This window comes from Chelonoidis abingdonii, chromosome 2 (genome assembly GCF_003597395.2).
Source record: "Chelonoidis abingdonii isolate Lonesome George chromosome 2, CheloAbing_2.0, whole genome shotgun sequence".
NCBI classification, from domain to species: Eukaryota; Metazoa; Chordata; order Testudines; family Testudinidae; genus Chelonoidis; species Chelonoidis abingdonii.
The window spans coordinates 172,985,656-172,996,773 of record NC_133770.1 but is presented as its reverse complement, the minus strand read 5'-3'; positions in this window follow the sequence as shown (position 1 = coordinate 172,996,773).

Sequence of the window (11,118 nt, the reverse complement as noted above, 5' to 3'; positions counted from 1 at the left end):
TGTCTTAAACCCAGCCCTTCTCAGGGAGGTAGGCATGGAAGTCTGAGCTGGAGGGAGGTGCCTATCTCTGCTTGCAATCCACAGCTGGGAACTCTCTCCTGGAGACAGGCACCTAAGCAATGATTTGTAAGAATGGTGGCAGAACACACCTAACTCCACACAAAACAGTGGAGGGGGAGACTCTCTTGTAATATTGAGGCCAGCGATTAGGGAGTTTACCAAGGATGTGGGAGAATGCAGTTCAGTTCCCCACTCGGCCTGATGTGGCAAAGGGATCTGAACACGGGTTCCACTGCTCAGGTGCCCTAGTCATTGGGCTCTGGGATAGTCTGATGTGAGTCTCTCTTAATCTCTCCAGTTCAACCTGTTCCTCTGTGGATAAATAATTTAATAGGCATTGGGTCAGACAGCTTGAGAATGACTCTATAGTCCAGTGGAGAGAGCACTCACCTGAGGAGGCTGGGAGAGACCTAAGTCCAAATCCCTTCTCCTCATCAGGCAGAAGGGGAAATTGAAGAGGGGTGTCCCATGCCCTGTGTGAGTACCCTAACCACTGGCCTTATCCTTCCCCACACATTGTTTGTGGAGTTAGGCATGCTTTGAGAACACCTACAGGATCAGGTCCCGCAGGCAAGGCCATTGGGGGAAAACCTACCTGCACCTGTTTTGATGATTGCACTGTGGCTCAGGCATGACATAAACACTCAGGGACCTACATTGAGGCATTGTGCATATGCAGAAATTTAGATATCTAGGGGACTTTTATTGAGAAACTTTAGGCACTGAAGGATTTTAGACCCCTCTAGAATTAGGTAGCAGGTGAGAAGCAGTTTCTCAGGATCTCAGTGGTACCTAAATTTGGGACATGGGTATCAAAAATGGAAGTTAGGGGCTAAGTCCTTTTGTGTATCTGGGCCAGATTCCTGAGATCTTTGTCAGTACTGCCCACAATGCAATAGGTGCTGTCCAAACATAAATGAAGGCATGATCCTCCCCCCAGCAAACTCACAATCTAAAGTGATTTCCTATGTGATATTTAAGTAAGTGGTGAGATTAGACAAGGTAGTGAGGGTCCTGAAGGTTTAAGTGCCTTGTTTCTTTATTTTATGTGCAATTCTTGTATGAAGTATTTTTTTTTTAATTTAAAAATGAAGGGTTTGCCCTCTGTCGGTGCAAAATGATGTTTCACTCTCCAAGGTGCTGGTGATTTTTACAAGTTTTTAGAAATTAGACCCATCTAGAAAAATATCAGTCTGATCTGGCCTATGGAGTTCCCATAGCAGCATGAGAGACAGCTTGGTCTAGTGGACTGAACACCTACAGCTCCCGAGGTCTAATTCTGGCTGACATTGTGTGGACACTGTGTGATCTTGGGCAAGTTCCTTAAAAAGTCGTCAGGTCAACTTAGGTCCAAAATTTAGGTTTTGTAAAAACACAGATGACAAAAACTTAGAAATGTCACCTTTTTGTTTTTTTAAAATTCCAATGCAAAGAGTTCTCTGTTTGTACTTAAAGATTTTTCTAGAACCTCAGTATTGCAGCATTGCGATAGTGACTAAGAATTTTAAAGTAAAACTGATTATACATAAAAGTGTTAAGCTGTAAAACAATGTGGGCTGGATCCTGAGAGTTTCCGAGTAGTTATAAGTGCTAAGTACTCATTACAATTCAAGGAATGCTCTATTTTAATTAACTATATAGTACAAAACAATTACAGTTCAAGAACTAGACTCTGCCCTCTATTGAGTGCTTTTCACTCTTGCCAGGCTGAATAAGTCTAAAACCTACCCATCAGACAAATATGCTGGTGAATCCTAGACCATAATGAGGCACAAAGTTTTAGAATTGTTAGAAGTGTATGAGCTGATTTACACTTTACCCCACATACCACTAATTTTTTATATTTACCTTTGTTTCAGGATTCCTCTGTTTAGTACAGCCATTCACTACAGCTTGTTAGCTTGTTCCTAACAACTCTGTCATGCTGAGTGCTACCTACACCAGTGTACCAATCAAAGGGGAGATACACTGAATTCCTACCACTGAACTGAGAGTTATCAAATGCCCCTGTTTGCCTGACTATGTTACTGGCAACTTAGTGTACCAGTCCAAATGCTGTAGGTTATCAGACAGCTTAAGATAATCTGTCTTGTACAGTAGAATTCAGATTGTCTTGGTAGATGCCCTTTTCTCCCCATTAAAAGGAGTTACTGATTATCACCATTTTAACAGCAGTGCTGTTTTCTTGTGTGCTGTGCAGCCCATCATGTCACTAGACAGACACATGGAGTTCAGAGGCACTGCCTGCACTGGGAGAGAGACTAAATCTGCTGTTTACTAAGTGGACGTGACAAGGGCAGCTGTAAGAAGCCCAGCATGATATCTCAATACATGTAACTGATATAGGAGGAACAAACTACTAGCCAGGAGCAGGAAGTACTGAAGCAATTATTACCCTTTCCATATGTCAAACAGCTATAGTGGGAGTTATGGGGTGGGAGCTAAGGTCCTGTCATAGATTAGAAACTGGAGACAGAAAACAAAGAGAAAGAATAAATGTTCAATTCTCAGCACGTGAAAAGGTTGCCAGGAGGTGCCCTAAGGTTCCATACCAGGATAGGTAGTATTTAGAATATCTATGAATGATCTGAAAATGAATTGTGAGATGGCTAAATAGGCAGATGGCACAAAATTATTTAGGATAGTTAACACTGGAGAGAGATGTAAGGTGCTCTAGAGGGATCTAACAAAGTTGGGCAAATGGACAGCATGATAACCGATCAAATACAAAGTAACATATATTGTAAAGAATCATTTGAACTGTTCATACACACTGCTGGGCTCTAAATAAACTAACCGTTCTGGAAGAAGACCCAGACATCACTGCAAATAGCTCAATAAAAAGACTTTTTTCAGTGAACACTGATGATCAAAAATAAAACCAAAATATTAGTATTCATTTGGCATAAGATAGGAACAAAGACAAAAGAATATCATATGAATGAATGGGCCACCTGACCCTGAACAGAGTGCACAGTTCTGGTTATCCAATATGGAAAAAAATAAAAAATAGAGAAAATCCAGAAATGGGTAACAAAGGCTTGGAAAAGACTTCTGTATGAGGAGAGAGTAAAAGATTGAGATACTTTAGTTAAGGAATAAGCTCAATATGGGTATGTCTACACAGCAAAGAAAAACCTGCAGCTACCCTGTGCCAGATGACATGGACTCACAGGACTCAGACTTTAAGGCCAGAAGGGACCATGATGATCATCTAGTGTGACCTCCTGCACATTGCAGGCTACAGAATCTGACCCAGTCACTCCTGTTTTAGACCCGTAACCTCTGGCTGAGTTACTGATGTCCTCAAATCATGATCTAAAAACAAAGTTACAGAAAATCCACCATTTACACTAGTTTAAACCTGCAAGTGACCTGTGCACCCCACGTTGCAAAGGAAAGCTGAAAACCCCCATGCCAATGTGACCTGGGCAAAAATTCCTTTTCCACCCCAAATATGGTGATCAGTTAGACCCTGAGCATATGGGAAAGACCCAGCAGCCAGACACCCGGGAAAGAATTGTCTGTAGTAACTCAGAGCTCTTCCCATCTTGTGTCCCATCACCAGCCAATGGAGGTATTTGCTGCTAGCATTCACAGATTGGCCACATGCAATTGTAGGCAGTCTCATCATACCATCCCCTCCATAAACTTATCAAACTTAGTCTTGAAGCCAGTTTGGTTTTTTGCTCCCACTGCTCCCCTTGAAAGGCTGTTCCAGAACTTTATCCTTCTGATGGTTAGAAACCTTTGCCTAATTTCAAGCCTAACTTTATTAATAGCCACTTTGTATCCAGTTTTTCTTGTGTCCAGATTGACACTTAGTTAAATACCAGGGAGGGAGAGGAGCGATCTGATGTATTTATAGAGAGCAGCCTATCTCCCCTCAGCCTTCTTTTGGTTAGGCTAAACAAGCCAAGCTCTTTGAGTCTCCTCTCATAACGTAGGTTTTCCATTCTTTGGATCATCCTAGTGGCCCTTCTCTCCACCTGTTCCAGTCTGAACTCATCTTTCTTAAACATGAGAGACCAGAACTGCACCCAGTATTCCAGATGAGATCTCACAGTACATTGTATAACAGTACAAATACTTCCCTATCTCTACTGGAAATACCTCACCTGATGCATCCTAGGACTGCATTAGCTTTTTTCACGGCCACAACATATTAGCAGCTCATAGTCATCCTGTGATCAACCAATACACCTGGATCTTTCTCCTCCTCTGTCTCTTCCAACTGATATAGGGCCAGCTTATAGCAAAAATTCTTGTTGTTAGTCCCTAAGTGCATGACTTTTCATTATTAAATTTAATTCCATTTCTATTACTCCAGTTTTCAAGGCTGTCCAGATTTTCTTGTATGATATTTCAGTCCTTCTCTGTATTGGCAATACCTCATAACCTTGTGTCACCTGCAAATTTTATTAGCATACTCCTACTTTTTGTGCCAAAGTCATTAATAAATATGTTAAATAAGATTGGTCCCAAGACCAATCCTTGAGGAACTCCACTATAACCTCCCCCTTCAGGCTGACAGTCTACCTTTCAGCATGACCCACTGTAGTAGTCTTCACTTTCAATCCTCATATTAATCCCATCTTCTCCAATTTAATTTATAATTTTAAATGTGGCACAGTCTCTTACTGAAATCCAGGTAGATTAGATCTACTGCATTTTCTTTGTCTAAAAAGTCAGTTATCTTCTCAAAGAAGATCAGGTTGGTTGGGCATAATCTACCTTTTGCAAAACCATGTTGTATTTTATTCCAATTACTGTTTACCTCAATGACCTTAACTACTTTCTTTTTCCAAATTTGTTCCAAGACCTTGCATTCAATTGAGGTCAAACTAACAGCCTTGTAGTTTCCCAAATCTCTTTTTTTTCCTGTATCTTAAAAATAGGCATTATATTAGCAATTCTCCAGTCATAGGGTATGATCCTTGCTGTTGGGCTTGCAATTTCATGTGCCAGTTCCTGGAGAGATTGTCCAGGCCCTGTGATTCAGATCCATTAAGATGTTTGAGTTTGGCTTCTACCTTGGATGTGGTAATTTCTACCTCTACATCCTCATTCCCATTAGCCACCTGCCACTACCCCTAAACTCTTCGTTAGCCTCATTAAAAACTGAGACAAAGTATTTGTTTAGGTGTTGGGAAATGACTAGATTATCTTTAATTTCCACCCCATCCTCAGTTTTTAGTAGTCTCACTTCTTTTTTCTTTTATTTATATGGCTATAGAATCTTTTACCGTTGGTTTTAATTTCCTTTGCAAGGTCTAACTCTGCTTGACTTTCAGCAGTTCTCACTTTATCCCTACACTTTCTGACCTCCACAAAGTACCTTTCCTTGCTGATCCTTCCCCTCTTCCATTCCTGATAGGCTTTCTGCTTTCTCTTAATCATCTGTTTGAGATGTTTGCTCATCCAGCTTGGTCTGCAACCCTTCCCTATGAATATTTTCCCCCTTGCTTGTGATGCAGGCTTCAGATAGATTTTGCAACTTTGGCTTAAAGTAATTCCAAGCCTTCTCCACATTCAGATACTTGAGTTCTTCAGTCCAGTCCACTTCCCTAACTAATTTCCTGATTTTATTTTAAGTTTGCCCTTTTGAAATCAAGGACCCTAGTTGTAGGTCTACTTTTGGCCATCCTTCCATTTAGTTTAAACTGAATTAGTTCTTTCATTCAAGAGTAGACTTCCAAACTCAGACTGGGGCCCAGGCTCTAGGACCCTATGGGGTGAGAGGATCCCAGAACTCAAGTTCCAACATGACCCTAAAAGGCTACGCAACAATGAAACAGCCTCATAGCCCAAACCCCATGAGCCCAAATCAGCTGGCACTTTGCTGTGTAAACATACTCTAAGAGGGAACATGGTAAAGTAATATGGTCCAGAGAAGTTACATCAGGTAAACCCTTCCTCATAAAAGAAGAACATGGCATCCAGTGGAACTCAGAGATAACATAAAAGTTGAAATGCAAAACACTTTAAAATGATCAAGGGAAATACTATTCCCCCTCCCCAATACAATCTGTAGTTAACCTGTGAAACTCATTGCCACAAGGTGGCACTGAGGTCTAGAGTTAGTAAAATTGTTTTAGAAAAGTTTAGACATTTAGGACTTTTCCATACCAGGAAATTAGTGTGGAATAAGCTACAGTTCCCAGGCTACTTTGCACTACCTCCTTGTGTGGTCACCCTCACTGTAAATTAAGTTACTCTAGGCTTTCCCCCTATGTAGATAAGCCCATCTGTGGATAATGAGAAAATCTACTATTACATTAGACAGGATAACAAAAATATAAGGAGATATAAATACCTATATTCAGGACATAATCTAACCACTAACTGTCCAGAGTTAAGAAGAAACTTCCCCATGGGCAAGTTATTCCCTACTTGTCTGCTGCTGGGTTTCTTGCATCTTCTTCTTAAATGTATGGCAATGCCGTCTGTCAGACACAGGATACTGAAGCAGATGGATCACTAGTCTGATACAGAAAGTCAGTTCCTGTTTCTTGCATCTTCTTCTTAAATGTATGGCAATGCTGTCTGTCAGACACAGGATACTGATACAGAAAGTCAGTTCCTGTTTCTGTGATTGGGAGAGCTGTTACCAGAGGAGCAACAGAACCAGGATGAGATCAAGAAACACATTCCTAACTCCACTAAATAACTAGTAGCATCTCCATTTAGCATATTATCATACCCACTCAGCAGCCATCATTGCTATTTAAGTATCATTGAGCTTGAATTGATTTCTTGAGAAAGATGTTCTGATTAGGCTTGTATTGATTTAAGTGGAACAAAAGAGGTGTAGAATAGGTGTTAAGCATGCTAAAAATGAGTCAAAGATTATTGCGTGGCGTTGCACTAGCCTTGTTTCATCTCTATGATTCAGCACAACTGCCTGATTATGAAAGAGAAATAGACCACCTCGATGATGAACCATAAGAATCTGCTGAACACTGCCTGGGGTACATTCAACTGCCTTTAGCTGTTAGCTTACTTTTGTACATTTTTCCCTTCCTACATTCTATTGAAGTTTGATGCTGAGTTTCAGTCCACACTAGTAGCCTATGGCTGGGAGAACAGCCTGTATAGAAATACCAAACTGTGACCAAAAAAGGAAATGGATAAAGAGAAAAATGCATACATAAAGACAGTATCTAGAATGGGGTGAATTATTTGTTGCTGCCAATTTATTCTTTGAATTTAGCCCTTTCTCCTAAGTGCCAGTTCTCCACAGAAATGCTACATTTGTACGAATGTATCTGTTATTCAAATATTGCTCCATGGATACTTGGTGGGAATACATTTCGGCTAGTAGATTGTTTATGAGCTGTTTACTGTGCTAATGTTCTATTTTCACTATCCAGTGTGTGTAATCAAGCACCTAAATCACATGACAGTATATCTGCTCCCTGACTGGATAATCTACGTGGAACTAGGGGATATGATTCCTAGCTTTCCATAGACATACTTGTGCTAGAAATCATTGAGCTACCATGTTAAAGAGAAGTATAGCTGAAGTATCATGGGCAGCAGTAACCGTGGCACAGGCTAGCTACACTAACTATGTGCCCATGTGGTCCAGGTGGGATTGTACTGAGGAGAGCTAACCCATGCTACCACACTGTACTACTGTTTTCAGCACGTAGCTTGGTAAGAGCTAGTGTGAGTATGTCTCTATGAATCACACTCCTAGCTCCAAGTGTAGGCATATCCTACATTTTACAGCTAAGATGTGTTCCTGGAAAAAAACATGAGGCTTTGATTCTCTTGGAGTGTGGCTTGTGGAGAGGAAGAAAGGAAGCCTATGACATTTCAGGGTGCAATCCAGACCAGTGAGGGGCTGTGTCAACATCTGCCCTGCAACCTGGAGTGCTCATGATGCTTTGCTGCTGTAGCTCTGAACTTGGGCTCCTCACAAACAGCCAAATAACAAGCAGGTCACACCCTGAGTGTCCGTGTATAGCCACAGCCCTGGTTCAGCAATTCTGACTTTAGCTCTGGCTTCCACCAGTCTTGGTTACTACTTGCCAGGTGACCCCAGCACACTCCCAGTCCTGTATTTTCCCCCAGAAAAGTGTGTTCTGTCCAACCCTTTCCTGGGCAGTCTATATATTAGCTCCATTGCCCTTCTAAGGGGCTCAAGATACAACAGCCTGCTGCCTTAAATGGAGTTACCCAAGCAATTCACAATACTGGATTAGTTTAAAAAAACTTGTCTTATTCCTTAATTAACTATAAAGAGAGAGGTTTACAAGTATTAAGGCATTAAAGTCAGAAATGGTTACAGGAAAAATAAAGATAAAATACTTCCTTGTACTAAACAAACTAAACTTGTTTCCGGGTGAAATTCTTGCCACAAGTTTTCAATAGCATTGCTGACCAAGTTTCAGGTCAGGGTCTGCTCCCAAGGTCCAGTGCCTGTTTCTTTTGTCTTAGGTGAAAAGAGAGATGGACAGAGAGCGATAACTTGGGGTGGTTTTGCCCCTTATTTTTATAGTTCAGTCACCCTTTGAAAAACATTTTCCTGATTGTGACCAGCCATATGTCCCTGTGACAGTCAGGGAGATATGGAGTCTTGTGGAGGAAGGAGGCTTTATGCTGTTTCTTTTCACCAGGCTATGCTGAAATGCAGATTTTTTGGTGTGTGTGTCTTCTTTCTTCCCTCTCTTGCTGTCTGAGAACTCTGTTTACCGCTTATATGTAAACTGAGGTACACACACATCCCTTTGTTTAAGACAGTCCTGCTTCACCAGATCTACCTCGTCTGGGCTACATGAGTGTGAACATGTGCCTTTATCATCATACGGGGGGATGTCATAACTTTACACATAATGTTGCTACATACATTTCACCATGATAATATTGACTAGTGAGTTATTAGTTTTCAAATATCTCATAATGCATATTTTGAGCAAAGATTATTACACTAGTGTGTAGGATATGAATATAGGGATCCATTTGGTCACAGAGAGTTATACCATGAAAGCAAGAAATAATTAAGAAATAATAAATGGATTATTTAAAACTGAAAATCTTTTCTGGTCCCCTTTACCCAACCCTATTATAGCTGGATATGCTATTGAATCCCTGATTCAAAAATACTCACTGGATCTGCACATACTGGCCTAAGTTAGCTTCAGTTGAAGTCAAAGGCAAATCTCTTGGTGAAGTCAATGGGAGTATGATCCAGGTCAGGGATTGCCAACCTTTGGCACGTGACCTGCCAGGGTAAGCACCCTGGTGGGTCAGGCTGGTTTGTTTACCTGCCGCATTTGCAGGTTTGGCTGATCGCGGCTTCCACTGGCCACAGTTCACCTCTGGGGGCCACTGGGGGTTGTGGTAAGTGTCAGGGCCAAGGGATGTGCTGGCCACCACTTCCCGCCGCCCGTATTGGCCTGGAGCGGTGAACCATGGCCACTGGGAGCTGTGGTCAGCCAAACCAGCGGACGCGGTAGGTAAACAAACCGGTCCAAACCGGAGCTTACCCTGGCAGACTGTGTGCCAAAGGTTGCCGATTCCTGATCTAGAGTGACCAGATGTCCCAATTTTATAGGGACAGTCCCAATTTTTGGATCTTTTTCTTATGTAGGCTCCTATTTCTCCCACCCCTTGTCCCAATTTTTCACACTTGCTGTCTGGTCACCCTAGTATGATCAGATCTGTTGTATTTATTTTAGGATACATTTATAAGTGTCACTAGCTGACACTTGAAAGTATTATGCTACATATATGTGCACTAACGTTGAGCTAATATTACTATGCATTCAAAAGTTTAACTTTATTATTGCATCATTATAGTTTCTTGGGGAACAGTGCTGGGCTGCAGTTGTGGGCTAGGTAACTGTTAAAAAGTCATCCTGGATTTTGCACAGGGGATCATGGATTTCAATTAGTATAAAGAATTTTCTTTGTGAATCAATGTAATATGCTATCTAGAGCCCTTTGAATGTAACTATGTTTATTTGATAGAATATTGGTAATTTCATATTATCCATTTATGGAGTTATTTTTAATTTTCAACAGCTTTGTGGTTTTACATTCCCTCTCCATCATTGCAAATAGTACAGTAAAACCAGCAAGCACCAGGAAACACTGTCAGCCAGGGTAATTTTTACTTCCGTAACTAACTGCAGGGTTCTTTTTATTTTTCAGATAAAGTTAATGGACAGATCTTTTCTGCTGAGGCTTTTATAAACAGTTGGTTTGGGGACTGCTAGAGATATCATAATCTATAACATATCATATAAATATCATCTTAGAAAGAGAAGGAACATAGTGTCTATGCAGCACAACACGTGTGTAGTCACTTAGCTCCCTGCAGGTAAATCAAAGATGGACATGCTGCTTTAGAAGATGTTAAGTCTCTATAAAAAATTAAGCACTCCATAGATAGTTTTCCTCCGTAGATATTTCCTTCCCTTTTTGTTGTTGTTTAAGCAGCAAATGTGTAATCTGTATGGGCAGTGACTCTGGATAGGGAACCAACAGAGCTGCCCATCACTGGTAAGAGTGGTTCAAATAAATATTTAGGAACAGTAGTGTTATGGTCTCAGGACAACTGCACCTGTTTTCCTTCCTTCATGGTCCACCAATGGTTTGCACCTCTCAACCATCACTTACTTGGGTAGAGACCCATGTCTCACACCTGACTGGAGTTTTTAAGGATGCACAGCTCCCGGGATTACCCTGTCATATCACCAGCAAGCCAGATTGCCTACACAGGCTAGGTTCTACACTTTGCTTTCTCTCCAGAGCCTATGACCAGTGTATTGTCTGCAGTTACAAATTACCACACAACTCCTTCTATACAATCACTTTACTTTTATTCTTAAGGTAAAAGCATTACAGAGAAAATATATTTAAACACTAAAAGTTTCTATATGCATGCAAAAGCTTACCAGAGCTCAGCCATCAGTCTTAAGGGCCCCTAGTAAGCCCTTCCACCCCTTACACAAGAGTTGGGTCCTCCCCTTGGACAGAGGGTCCTGTCTCTTTGCTGAATCAAAAGGTGGCCCTGAGTCAGCTTTAATACAAGCTATTTATTCCCAG